The sequence below is a fragment of the Lissotriton vulgaris genome, chromosome 8 (genome assembly GCF_964263255.1).
Source record: "Lissotriton vulgaris chromosome 8, aLisVul1.2, whole genome shotgun sequence".
NCBI lineage: Eukaryota > Metazoa > Chordata > Amphibia > Caudata > Salamandridae > Lissotriton > Lissotriton vulgaris.
Window position 1 is genome coordinate 1217680758 of NC_141696.1, and position 13202 is coordinate 1217693959.

At 48.4% G+C, this 13202-nt stretch overlaps 1 protein-coding gene across 7 annotated transcripts in view; it reads right to left on the minus strand.

The window, feature by feature from the left end:
- NBEA (neurobeachin) overlaps window positions 1-13202 on the minus strand; it is a 1820918-nt gene that overhangs the window by 755624 nt on the left and 1052092 nt on the right. The window lies entirely within an intron of this gene.

Consider the following 13202-nt stretch of genomic DNA (forward strand, 5'->3'; position numbering starts at 1 on the left):
AAACTAGTAAAATTTCTAATGAATGTCTCTTTAGTGAAGACTTAAACTTAGAAGGCAGAGAAAGATCACGATTAATTACTTCTTGTCACAGAATTGGCTTGATACATGGAAAGGCAACATTAATATTTTTTTTTTTTTAGCAGTAAGTTATTTCACCATGCCTCGCTCTGTATATGATCCGAGGGAGACACATTAGTTGCTGATTACTGGAAGGGAGATAAGATAAACCCCTGCAGCTGGAAAACGAAAGCTGGTCATTTGTGTGACACAATGTGAAAGAGGAACTAGCGGGTTTCCAAGGCGCAGAAATAATTACCCTGCTGAACTTCCGCTTCCTGGTCGCCAGGCGTCCAGTGACAATGATTATAGTAATGCGCTGCATAAGCAGACATGACGTATTACCTACACTTCCATCCGGTGAAGAGTAATGACTCTATTAAAAGGTAATTTGCAGTCCAATGCATTGCTGATAATGCAAAGACGGCTGCTTTGTTATACTGGGAATTTCTGCAATTGAATGAACACACCAAAAAAAAAATCCTGTTATTTAGATGAAGAGCTTCTCTAAAGATGTGACGAAACAGATATGTTATAGCGCACCACGAAGAAAGATCCCAGCAGACCACAAGAATACAGAAAATAGAGCTTTTGTCTTCGAGGCAAGTTTCAGAAGGAAAAAAAAACACATGCCATTGAAAAACCAAGAAGGGAGGCTCATGTGAAAACAGGCGATGTGAATGGACTGGGCCAGCAGCTTCGTAGGCAAACCTTTTAACTTAACAAACATATCTATAACACTTCTTTTTTTAAACTCCGACTCATAATTTCTTCAGCTGCCCAGGTTCCCCTGCGACCTAAATTTCAGTTAATTTAGTGAGGTTGCTTGATTCTTCCTCTTATTACAATTGTAGTAAGTGTGTGGGAGTTCACTGTGATGGGCCACAAGATACTACCCCTTGCACCAACCACTGCAGGACGTGTCTCTCCAGGAGCAGGGCAAATGGAGACGAAGGAAGAAGATTGAGAGGGTGCTTGCCTGGAAGGTAGTCGAATGAGGTCATCAATGCCAAAGAGGGAGTGATGCACACTCCATGAATTCAGGCAAGGGCCTAGTGGTGGAGGGATGGGTTGGCTTTTCCCCAGGATATCTTTCCACCTTTTTGATCATAAGAAGTCTCTTATCAGAGTGCTCCTGACGTCGGCCCACGATCACTCCCTGTAAAGGTGAGGCAGAGAAGTGGAGATGCGCACTGCTTAGGTCATCCATACTGCCATGAGGTGGATATGACCCTGGCAGCACAGGTGTATGCATGCCAACATGGATCAGAAGTACCAGACAAGCCAGGAAATCATTATAATCAGGTCTGCCGTACTTGACATTGGGAACGGTAAACCCACACGCCTTGTCTATTAAGATCCTAGAGGTGGTGGTCTGTAGGAGAAAGCTCAAGGGGGGAATGTGCAAACTGGGCCAATACCCTCTATCTGGTTCGACTGCAAATGTTTTCTCTGTAGGGATCTTAGCATTGGTGTGTGCTTATTAGTCTTTAAATTCTGCTGATGGCTCCAAACTCCATCAGGGGGACATACTTTCCTTTGACACCAGGCCAGAAGACAGGTGCAGGCGCTCTATGAGGACGAAGGACTATTCGCCTGCTCAGGAGGATCCCGCACACACAGATCTCCTGACCCAGTGAGCAGTAAATAACTTCAGGAGTTGATAAAGTGGACCTTGGCAGCAGTCCTTCATGATGAGCCTAGAGGCAAAGGAAGAGGAAAAGCCTTGCATTTCTCCTTCCTTTGGACCCTTTATTCCTCCTCTCCCGACCATGATGAAGAAGAGGTTGAAACCCCTATCCCTCAAGGGGATGTTTATTTGAAAGGAGGACATGCAGAAGTGTTTCAGCAGCCCTCTTTTTCAGCAAATGCCTACACTTCTCATCTGTCCAGTGTTCAATAAAGCCCTGCTTCATTAAAGTATAACTAGGGGAAAGGGATTGTTTTACGGTACACGAGAAATGCATCCTCAGGAAAAGGCAGGCTCAAATTTACCACAATTTGTCCAAGCACCCCCCTTCTGTCCCTCTTGGTTGGCGGAGCCTCTGTGTCCCTGGAGGATCCTTCACCCAAACAGCAGGTGGAAAAAAGCTGCACATGCCTATGCGGGCTATATTTTACTCTGCGTTGCTGCAACGCCACCTATATCTTGCAGGTCAGGAGAATTTAAGGTTACCCAAACTCAGCCCTTGCAGTGCTTTGCGAGTCTCTGATCTCGTAACAAAGCCTGCAGAGGAGGATGCCTGTGAGTTACTGCTACATTGGAGATACAAGCTGGGGTTCTTTCTGACATTATATAATATAAGCTTAGGGGAACCTTCATGGCTTTGGGGTCATCCATCCGTGGGTGTTGTGTGACATGGATTGAGCAGTGAAAGGCCAACGGCTTGCAAAATTATATTTTGTTAAAATTGCTATTGCTATGTATCAAGCAATTTGCTCCCCAGCTGAATGAGAGAGAAATATGGTTTTAAAGAGAATAAACATGCCCCACCTTTACTTGAAAAGAAAAAAAAAACACACTTCCAACCTCAACAACTGAGGCGCCTATGTTTTGAGAAACATTTATTTCAGAGGATTTTTATCAGAGCTTCTCTGAACAATCAAATTAGTGTGATCATGATAAACTGCCTGAAAGGGTACAGTGGAGGGTTCTTTTATGCCATGGGCTAAACCTTTCAAACAATCATGATAATATCAACCAGAGTGAACAGTGCCGGCTCCTCTATTATGGCGGAGAAGCGGTGCCCCACCTGCTGCAAGTGCACAGGCACACACTTTAATAAAAATGGTACTAAATACCATTTTATTAATTTGTCAAAGGCTCGTGCTGTTAGAGCGCCATGACAGGGGGTGGGGCTGATCAGTGTGTTTGTCCTAGTAATGCAGCCCCCTGCCAGTGTGCAGGTTAGATTGTCCAGCTGCTAAAAGCTGACCAATCGGACATGCGCACTTTAGAGCCTGCAATCCCAAGGCTGAGAAACAGCCAAGGGATTGCACCTGCAGGCACCCAGGCTTAAAATGAGCCCTGGGTTAGCCTCCTCCAGCCAATCGCTGGTTTCGCATTGGCCTATGGTCAAAGTCCTTCCCTTTCTGCCTGAGTCAGCTGAGTAGAGCGCCAGGAGGAAGGAGTCCGCTTCCAGAGCCTGTGGCAGCGAGTACACAGAAATGAGCGCCAGGCGGCAGGTACGTTCTTTGTTTTTTTTTTAAATGTGTATTGTTCTCTGGTTCCCCCCTCCTCCCCACCTCCCCCTTGTCGCTCCAACCCCCTGCCTCACCACTCCAGCTCCAAACCAGCCGCTACTGAGAGTGAATCACACTATGCTGAAGGGAGGAGACCAGCTCATTTCCTGAATGCCTTGAGTTAATTTTTCCCAGGCTAATGGATCAGCAGATCTTACACTGTGGCTACATATTCCTCGAGACTCAGGGTCACTGCTGATTCCACAGTTTTTCAACTCGGCCAAAGGTACAGTAGCTTTGCAGACTGAAATCTGGGTGTTGCTGAACAACTAAGGAATTTATAGAGTACTAATGAATACCAAGGGTAAAGCAGAGGAGTTGGCCCATCGGCTCAGGCGGTCGACCTTGAATCTGGGGAACCGGGTTCGAATCTCTGAAATGACGCTGAACATCCTGTGATTCTGGGCAAATCCCTTAATCTCCCCGTGCCTAAGAAAAATGAATGTGTCCTCATGTAACACAACTGATCCTATGTAAAGCGCTCAGATACCGGATAAAGTTTGCGCTATATAAAATTTCGTTAAAAAAAAGGGGTGAGTAAGGAAAGTCCTTTTCAACAAGAATTCCTCTAATATACTATCCCCTGAGAAATTCCAGGAGCTTAAATGGACTACGGGGACCAGGAGGACAGACACTGATGCTTTACAATCGTACACCAACATTTCCATCTAGGGGTCACAACTTTCGGAAGCAGCTCATCGACAAGAGCCTTCACAAATACTTTCCACCATTAGTTGAACTTCTCTGTGACAAATGCATTTTCATCCATACTTTGATAAATGAGAAGTCCACTCACCATCGGAGAGGGGGGAGATCTGCAGTACTCGGAGTGATCTGGTTTCCTGAATCTATTTTAAGAATCCTTCGGAGCACATTTGCTGCCACGTGAATTATCCGGTGGTGGGTGGCAGGATAACGGGGGCTCAGCGGGCTACGGGGGGTTCGGATTCGTACGGCAGTGTTGTGGTGCTACAGTGTATTATTTTTATTGTCATTGTCTTTTTGTATGCTCTATTTGCAATAAAAAGATTGTTAAAAAAATTAATCCTGAGGGGGATGCAGACAAACTGAGCAACCATTTACAGTAAATCCAGAAAGAACAATATGAATCGGTGCAAACTTGGCTGAGAGTTTGCGGGGTGATCATGAATTTTAATTAGATTCATAGGGTTCTTATCTTTCCTGATGGCAAAGTACTGGCAGTCTGCTTGCCCTTTCCTTTCTATGTTCCTACAATCAGGAACTCTCTATTTGATACCCTGACCTAGACGTCATCTCTGACAATTGACACAATTTTTGCCATTTTGCTGGATTCACCAGTTTTGCCATTTTGGGTACCAGACACTGATTCCATAATTTTCCACAAGACGTCAGAGAGGCAGCTGGAATCACAACATCTGATTAAGCGGCTACCACTCCCAGCGGCGGCTCCTCCTCTAAGGCGGAGGAGTGTCACCCCACTGCTCTCAGAATAGTGTAATAGGAAAAATAGAATAATAACACAATGTTAATAACATTACATTATTATCATTTTATTTTTATTATGGAGCCAGGTTTGGGCAGGGCTGGGCTATGTGACATCGTAGCAGGGAGGAGGAGTAGTGATGAGCAATATGAGAGTGCACAGAAGTTTGGCCAGCCTTCATGCGCACTTAGCATTTTTCCATCTGGCTGTGTTACAGCTGGGTGGAGAATTGATACAGGCTCCTAGTCCCTGTCTGAACGCCGAACCTGGGCACTCAGACCATTCCCAGCATGAGAGAAGCGCTGGGATTGGCATCTGGGAGCCTGCACAGTGTGCACAAGCTGCCGGAGTCGAGGATCGGGAAAGAGGAGTGACGCGACAGCCGGAGCAGCAGGTAAGTACAATTTTATTTATTTTTAATTATGTATTTTTGTTTATCTTCCCTCCACCCCTTCCATCCCCGCCCCACCACTTTGCAAGGCTTCCAGCCGCTAATGACCACTCCTCCTGCCCTTTACCCTAGTCATAATGTTGAAATGGTGGGTATCAGTGACTACAGAGTCTCGGCACAGGAGACAAAAGTGTACCCTTCATAAACTGGAAGGGACGATGCCGTCCTGGAAGAGTTTGGGCTCTTCATCCTCCCATGCACAATCAGTAGCTTTTTCTGTGGACAGACAATGTTATGTCAAATGTTACCTTCACCAGGCATGGGGGTATGCAAAGCTTGCCTCTGGCTAAGGTGCCAGTAAATGAAGTGTCATTGTAAAATATAAAACGACAAATATGAACATTGCTGGCGCCATCTTGCCTAGCGAAAGTCTCTGCGAGTGCGTAAGCAGCAACCATTTTAGATATTGTTAAAGATTAAACTGCAAAACGTCAACATTATCGGCGCCATCTTGCCCCTTTTCGAGCCCATTCGTGCGCGTAAGCGGCAGCCATTTTGAGTGCCATGGCCTCCCTGCCCCTCGCTAATAGCCAGCGCGTCTCTCTCTCTCTCTTAACCTCGCAAGCATTCCCCCCGCACGCTGACAACCCCCGCTCTCTCATGCCTTGGGTCATAAACCCCTCTTCAGCGCAGCTTCACCACTGAGTCCCATCCTGTTCCCAGCGCAACACCTCCCCTCATTCCTTTCATGGCCTCAAACCCTTTTGATGCAAACCCCCTTTTTCCTGCGTCCCCGTTTGTCTTCCCTGTTCCCAGGCCGCCACCTGGCTCTGCGGATACTGTTTATTACCCCGTACAGTAGGAAGCTTCCCCTCCCCATCAAAAGACCCCCGAACCGATCAAAGCCCCCACCCCATGGGATCCGATCAACCCCATGCATTCCGTGAATCGGCGGAATGCCCTGCTGTGCAACGACCATCACCTGTTGTGACCAGGGTGGGGAATCCAACTGTAAATGTATGTGGGAACGGGTCTGAAGGGGAGATTCCGAGGATGTTCTTTCAAGTATTAAAGTATTGCGAGAATGTGTTATGTGCAATAAAGGTCATAAACTCAACTATAAGAGGCCAGGCCTCAGAGATGTGGTCAGAGCACCTCGTGACGATACTTGCTGTCTGAATTGATGTGTTCTCCTCCGGAGAGAATAAAATCCTCGTTTCCCGCCTTCCAGTCTCCAGCGCCTGCTTCTTCATTGATTAATATTGGTGGGTCATAGAGGCGATACCGCCGGGCAACATAAAGGGGTCTTTGGTTACCGGTTGTCTTTGGAACCCCTTTTAACAATTGGCGTCCCTGGGTGGGCCCATCAGCGACTCGTGGATCCAGTGGGAGAGGTCCTGACGACAGAGTGAACGACTGCAACGATCGGAAGGTACCCTGTCCGATAGACCCTCGTCTGACAGCCGATCATCCGAACTTCACTGGTTCCGAACAGACCTCTCTCGAGTGATCTGCGGTCCTGACTGGGAACCATCAGGAGTGCCACGAGAAGTACGGAGAGAAGAGGACGATCGGGCGCTGGATTCGGAAGACGAGAAACTGTCCATGCGGTCCGGGTAAGGTCGTGTAAACACGACGAATCGCGAAAGTGATAGATAATTGAAAGTAATTGATAATCGTTGTGAAAATACTAGTATTACTCTTTGTTAATTTATTGGAGATTCACTGTCTACAAACGGAGAAACAACAGGCTCTCCCTTTATAAACAGCGAAGGATAGGTACGCACCCGTCGGACCTATTTTTCTCCCCCACTGAACAATTGCCCCTTCGCCCCATTGATTAACGGTTATAGATTGTTTTCTGGAGATTCTCTGCCTGAAAACAGGGAAGATTAGGTCCCCTCTTTACAGATAGTGAAAGGGTAGGTGACGCGAACCTTTGCGAGCCTACTTATTCTCCCCATTGACCATATTGATTTTTTATTTTTGACCTAACATTGATTGATTGCTCAGAATTGGTTCATGAGGTATTCACTACGTGCAAACAACGTAGAATAGAAATATTCTGTCTAGTCTTTGCGCGCAGTGATAAGATAGGTAGTGCTGACTATTATCCCATTGCGATCCGTCATGCCTGTCTTCTCCCCACTGGTCAGTAGCCTGTTTAACCCGGACCGCTTATTAGAGATGAACCATCCGGCTCCGCTGGAAGGCACCCCTAATAAGGACATGTTCACAAAGCATGGATTAGTCGCTATAGCCTATAGCCAGCTGTGGCATAAATATACGAAAAAGGATCGAGAAAGTCAGTGGCCACTGATAGGATCCTTCGAAGACGATAGAATAATCACACTAGAAACAGCCCTTGGTAAAAACAAGACGACGTCCACTATGCTTGACAGCTTCGGCATGTGGCGAAAAGAAGCCGAACAACGCAAAAAGAGAACTGAGAGTAGGTTGGGAAAAGAGCTGCGGAAAGCAGCCCACCTAGCAGCCCAGAAACTAGAGAAAGAGATAAAAGAAAGAGAGGATACCAAACAGAAGCTAGAAATAGAAACATCAAGCCAGTGCCTGGTTAGAACTCCCTCCACGTTCTACCCTGATTTGCACTCGAAACAGCGAACCAACGATGATCTGCTGCTAAGTCCTCCGATCATCCACATGCCCCCTCCATATGCCCCTTCCCAACCCTTAGCCCAACACCCACTATCCCCAGGTACCAGCGAGAGCAGCCCCACGGCTTCAGCCCCCATGGCCTCCGTGCCGGCTGAACTCCTCGTATTAGATGTTACGCAAACGACAACGCTGGGCGACTCAGAAGCCCGAAGGGTTGGTCCTGTTAGAACATATAGACTAAGCAAACATGAACGAGCAGGAGTCGACAAGATAGCAAAGATACTGGTAGAGAAGAGGGAGGATGAAGAGTCCGTCACGGATGTGTTTAATTCTTATACTGGGAGTCACAGACGACACTTTACTGTACAACTGTGTTACCACGTCTTAAACGCATACGAGGACCGATATCGAGAAAAAGGTCCACAGAGCCTAACGACTCTGTACCGGAAGGTTGATATCGGGGATGAGAGTGAGAGTGATGTGACGGACCTCCTTACGCGTACGCTTGAGGTTTTCCGCCACCTCACTGAACAAAAGCCGAAAACCGAATCCACTACCTCCGTAGCAACCAACCCACAAACTGAACGACCTAACACTATGATGCCGATACGAGAAGCTGCCCCTTACTGGGTTCCTCCTCGAGGTGAAGGGACTCACGATGATGCAAACAACAAAGATGCAAAGGGAAGGGTAGTGTACAATTGGGTCTACCAACCATGGGACCGGCAAGAGATTCTGACCTTCCGGAAATCTCTGCCAGACCTACGCAAAAACCCCACTGCCTTCTATACTGAGTTGGGTACGGCCCTAGGGTCGACGATTATGACTCTAGCTGACATCGACTTGTTTTTCGGGTTATGTCTACCAGCTGATGTGTGGAAGCAAATCCGGAAAGTCGACCACTCTGAGCTGTTTGGACATAACTGGTCACAACTTGATGGCATAGACAGACAACGAGAACCCGGACAAAAGCCTTTAAAAGCCATTTTAGACCTCCCGGATAAAATCGTGCAGAAATTAAAAACCCTGATCCCAGAAAAGAAAGTGGACTGGTCGATAGTAACGGCTTGTCGCCAGAAACCTCAGGAGGATGTATCGGAATACTTCTCCCGGTTTGAAACGGTGTTCTCCGATTACAGCGGCCAGGACCTGACCACTGCAACCGGACACCATCTGTTTGTCCAGAATTACGTTAAGGGCTTATCACCTGAGGTCTCGCAGAAACTGCAGGCCAGTGAAAGTAGTTGGGCAGCCTCCAAACCTACGGCTATCCTTCAGATGGCCCAATATTATGAACATCAGAAAAACGAAAACGATAGAACTACAGAGAGAAAGAAGAAAGAATTAAAGGAGAGGGTGATGATAGCACAACTGCAAGGGGTTACTCTGGGACGAGACCAATACCGGGGAAACAATCAGATGAACGTCCCTAAAACGGCACCTCCCAAAGACCGTGCTTCAACTCCCCACATTGGACGTACAGACATTAGAGAGGACCAGTGTGCCTTCTGTAAAGGATCGGGCCACTGGAAATCTCAGTGCCCGGTTCTTTTGGAACTCACCAGAAATAGAGATCCTAGAGATTCAGCAAACGAACCAAGAAATAGGGGACCACAGCGGGGGCCCCCAAACAACGCAACTAATGATAGATCCAGTAGACCAAACACATTTGATCGACCCCGACAGAACCAATGCCAGCAATCTGACTACGATGACGTTCATGACTTTGCATAGGACTGCCTGGGGCAAGGGAGGGATCCAGTCGAGCTCCATGTTGACCAGCAAGGCCCTTATGTCTCTGCTAAGGTCTTGGGTACAAAGTCACCATTCCTGGTAGACACTGGCGCAACACGTAGTGCATTATCTAAACGACTGATTCCAAGGGCACCCTTGTCTGGCTTACTAATAACATCGACAGGTTTCGATGGGACGCCCTCCACTAACCCTTTGTCCGCTCCAATCCTCTTTGACTTAGAAAACAACACCACCGACACCACGTTTTTACTCTCCTCCAATAGCCCTGACGCAATTATGGGACTCGACTTATTGAAACACTTCCGAGCAACGATTAGATGTTCTCAAGATGGAGTCCGAGTTTTCCTTTACGACAATCCTGTTCTGCTTAGACATTGCCCCCCCGACACATGTTTTCCATCACCGACGCTGACACTTCCCTGCTTGACACTCTGCCTCCGTATCTGTGGGCCAAAACGGATTCGGATGTAGGGCGCATGATGATTGACCCAATACACATCACTGTTCGACCAGATGCAACACTCCCAAAACTTCCACAATATCGAATATCGCCCGAGGGCGAGAAGGCATTGGTAGAAATCATCCAATCACTGATAGACGCAGGAGTGGTAGAGGAAGTAGTTAGCAACGTTTGCAACAGCCCAATCTTGCCCATCATTAAGAAACAGGGAGAAGGAGATGAGAAAGCATACCGCTTCATCATTGACCTTCGAGAGATCAACAAAGTGGTGGTACCCCAGTACCCTGTGGTCTCAGACATTACTACCATCCTGACTTTGATTCCCTCCACTGCCACCACCTTCACTGTCATTGACCTCAAAAACGCATTCTTTTCTATCCCCATCCACCCAGACAGCCGATATCTCTTCGGTTTCACCCTAAAAGCCCGCTCATATAGGTTCTGCCGAGCACCCCAGGGCTACACAGAAAGCCCTAGCATCTACAGCCAGGCCCTCAAGAGACAACTGGATCAAGTCCAGTTACCCGATGGAGTGGTATTAGTACAATATGTCGATGACATCCTCTTGGCAGCCGACACCACTCCACTAGCTGTCACAGCCACCATTCAACTCTTGCATTTCCTTGCAGAAAATGGCCACAAGGTCTCTAAGAAGAAGTTGCAATTCTGCCAACCCCAGGTCACTTACCTAGGCCACCTTTTGTCCAAAGACGGAAGGAAACTGACTCCTGACCGAATCCAAACCATTCTTGACACCCCCGTCCCTAAGACCCAGAAACAGGTCCGCTCCCTACTAGGCCTCACCTCCTTCTGCCGACAGTGGTTGCCCAACTTTAGCCTGGTAGTAAAACCACTGCTTTCATTGTTAGCAAAGGACATCCCTCTCCCACTCCCTTGGACCCCTGAGTGTCAGGCTTCTTTCGTGCAACTACGATATGCCCTCTGCTCAGCCCCTGTGTTGGGTACCCCCGATTACACAAAGCCCTTCTCCCTTTACACCCATGAGAGGGAGGGATGCGCTTTATCTGTCCTGACCCAATCCATCGGCCCAAAGCAACGACCATGCGCTTACTTCTCAGCCACTCTTGACCCCGTAGCCAGAGCCCTGCCTGCTTGCCTTCGAGCCGTAGCTGCTGCTGCGATCTCTATCCGACAGAGTGAGGGGATCGTGCTCTCGAATTCCCTCACAGTACTGGTACCCCATGCAGTTGACACCCTCCTAAACCAAACCAAAACGCAACACCTGACGAGTGCACGACTGACAGGATACGAACTGACCCTGCTCGCACCCCACATCACACTGAAGAGATGCACCACACTGAACCCAGCAACCCTGCTGCCCTTACCAGAAAACGATCCCAATGCACACCCTGTACACGACTGTGTGACCCTCACAGACGAACAGACCAGAAGTAGGGTTGACCTCAGAGACACGGCTTTCCCCGACCCCGACGGAGAGCTGTGGGTGGACGGTTCTTGCATCAAGCTCCCCGATGGCACCACTTCAGCTGCCTATGCAGTCACCACGGCTCGAACTGTAGTCGAGACAGCCCGCATAACGCAACGATCTGCCCAGGCAGCGGAACTAATTGCCCTGACACGAGCCTGTATTCTAGCAGCAGGGACCACGGCAAACATTTACACCGACAGCCAGTATGCCTTCGAGGTGGTTCACCATTTTGGACTCCTTTGGAGGGAGAGGGGATTCTTGACCTCGCACGGCACCCCCATTTTGCACGGGGACCTAGTCTCCGCCTTGATCGAAGCCGTCCTTCTCCCCAAAAAGCTTGCAGTCATCAAATGCCAGGCACACAAAAAGGTGACAGACATTATTGGACAGGGAAATGCACTAGCCGACCTCACTGCCCGAGCGACGGCTGAAAATAGGACGACAACACGCATGTACGTGACCAGGTCACAAGCAGAAAAATGGACTGATGCTAGGGACACTATCAGAGACATTCAAATGGCTAGCACACAACACGAACTGACTGAATGGACACGGGTGGGATTGAAAGACGATGAAGGCTGCTGGCGGACAAAAGACACAAACAAATGGTTGTTACCTGACTCATACCTGATTCCCATATTGACTATGGCGCATTCCCCTGCCCACATAGGATCAGCCCCCATGATTGAACTTGTCTCCAGAGTCTGGCACAATGATAAGATCACAGAGTCCGCCAAACGCCTGGTCCAACAATGTTTGATATGCCTGCAACACAATCCCGGGAAAGGAACTGTAGTACCCCGGGGAGGGTTTGGGGTTCCGAATCACCCATTTGAAGTCCTGCAGATGGACTACATCCAACTAGACAGATGTCAAGGCCTGAAATATGTACTTGTGGTGGTATGCGCATTTAGCAAATGGGTGGAAGCATATCCAACCCGTGACAACACTGCTATGGCCACAGCAAAAGTACTGTTAAAGGAGTTTTTCCCCCGTTACGGCCTTTGTCGAATTTTGTGGAGCGACAATGGCCCCCACTTCGTAGCCGAAGTTATCCAACTCATTTTGAAGGGGTTGGGTGTAAAACAAAAGTTCCACGCAGTCTTCCACCCCCAATCTGCTGGACTAGTGGAACGACATAACGCCACACTGAAACTAAAATTGGCCAAAATAGTAGCTACCACAGGACTGAAATGGCCAGACGCACTCCCCCTGGCGCTGCTTTCAATGCGTTCCACCCCCACCAAACACCACTTGACACCATACGAGGTTGTTTTCGGCCGGCCTATGAATGTCTGGTCTGCACCAAAACCAACTTCCATTCATGACGTCCCGGACGTCTTAATGTCTGATTACTTATGTCAGTTGACTAAAACACTGTCTGTTATCCATCAACAGGTGCTGCATGCCATCCCTGACACTTCCAGGGGTCCCGGACACACCATTCAGCCTGGGGATTTTGTCCTGATCCGGAACTTCCAGCGTGCCAAGAGTCTGGAACCCCGGTGGACGGGCCCCTGGCAAGTCCTCATCACCACCCGAACAGCACTACGGGTGGAGGGAAAACGCAACTGGCTGCATGCACACCACTGTAAGAAGATCTCCTCGACCCTGACCTCGACTGAAAACATCGACAGCCAAGAAGAACTCCTGAACAAGGACCGACCGTCACTAACCTGCTATCCTGATACCGACACACTTGAACTTTCAAAATTCTCTGATCCCACAGTGCCATCAAAAGAAGGGTATTTCCTGCGTCGAAAGG